Source organism: Poecilia formosa, unplaced genomic scaffold (genome assembly GCF_000485575.1).
Source record: "Poecilia formosa unplaced genomic scaffold, Poecilia_formosa-5.1.2 Scaffold1116, whole genome shotgun sequence".
Classification (NCBI taxonomy): Eukaryota; Metazoa; Chordata; class Actinopteri; order Cyprinodontiformes; family Poeciliidae; genus Poecilia; species Poecilia formosa.
Window position 1 is genome coordinate 7533 of NW_006801055.1, and position 1535 is coordinate 9067.

Here is a 1535-nt window from a genome sequence, read left to right on the forward strand (position 1 = left end):
TGAATTTCCTATAAAAAGAAAGCTAATAAACAAAAGCGAGTCTCTTCCAAAAACTGTAAATTATGATTATGAGAAATGTTTAGGCTCTATTACCTTGAATCAGAAATTACACATAGAACTAGATTCTTTTTATTCTGTCAATCTGTTGGACCCCCTTTAATCAGTTCCATAATTGCTCATTTGTAAATCCAAATTTAAACCAATTTTTTTAATGTATTCAATTCAGAATATTCAGTATTACTTTAGAAACTCATTCGATTAATTAAAACATTTGTGAATTTTGATTTAACCTCTTTTATATTTTGCTGAGGCCCAAAACTGAAACATGTCTCAATATATTAGATGAACTCAGAATTTGCTTGAACAGAGTAATTCCATGCATCTCCCCCTGTTTCTGTATTGAAACACTGTTTAGTGTTCTGGTACAGAAACTCCTAAGAAAGTCACACAAATCATTTAGCCCAAATTTTCTTTCGTTGCTAACTGTAACAGTTGGATGTAATTTAACCAGGGTGTTTACACCTCAGTGAAAGAATTTAATAGTTGATTAAAAAATGTGCAGTAAACCCATAATTTGGTTGAGTAATTTTCCAAAGAGTAGATTTTCCTAAGACTTGAAATGGATTCCAAATAAACTTACATCATAACTTGAAATAATAGTCCTTATATTTGTAGCCACTGTAATTGGAGCCAACTAGAACTTAGACCATCCTCTTTTGCATTTAAAGTGGTCGGATGTGCTTTTGTAAATCAGGAAATTAACAATTTTACCAACTTTTATCCTGTTTCAATCATTGTCATGCTGGAGGAGAGAAACACATTAGCCAGATGTTGGACAATCAGAGTTATAATCATTCAGGCAAACAATATTTCTGTAAACTGCAGAGAGTTCTGACACCTGCTGCACCGTTAAACTTCTCCTGGGGGTCAAATAGCAGAGGTCAGAGTGCAAAGGCAGTAGATAATGAATTTACTGTAAATAAACTAAGGTGAGAAAAAGTGGCATCACACAATTCAAAAATTCTAGAAAAATCAGTAAGAGCTACAAAGTTTTGTTGGCAGCCATTTTGTCTCCAACCTGCAGACTGAGGGAAATCCCAGGACCAACCATGACAACAGACAGAACCGCCTCTGAGTCTCAGTCCGACTTTACATGTGATGCTCCATTTGCCCCATCAGAAACTGTCCAGGGCAGCATTCAGTCCCGCTGTGCAGAAAAATCTGGACAAAGTATGTGGCCCCCCTTGTGTGGGAAGGGAGAGACGGAGAGATACAGCAGATGAATCATTGTTTTCAAACCTCCGTCTCACGTTGGGCAGAAGCTGTTGGTCTTTTCTGCCATAGGAGACCCTCAGAAATGACGCCTGGGTCTCGTCCTTTAGCCAGGTGTTTCCTCAGAGATCACAGTCAAACATCCAATGCGAGTTCCTGCAAGCTGCAATCCGCCTTCAGGTGACAACAGGAAAAATCAATCCAACCTCCCTGTCCTCTGTAGAAGGTGCAAAAATCGTCCAACAGGTCTCTGCTCTCAGACA

The 1535-nt window shown here is 38.3% G+C and overlaps 1 long non-coding RNA gene across 1 annotated transcript in view; it reads left to right on the top strand.

Annotated features, from left to right (window-relative positions):
• Positions 1 to 262: 262 nt before the first annotated feature.
• Positions 263 to 1535, top strand: part of LOC107835163 (uncharacterized) — a 15749-nt gene continuing 14476 nt past the window's right edge. Inside the window, exon 1 of the long non-coding RNA XR_001660990.1 lies at positions 263 to 1246. This is a non-coding gene — a long non-coding RNA (uncharacterized LOC107835163). The remainder of the gene's footprint in view (positions 1247 to 1535) is intronic.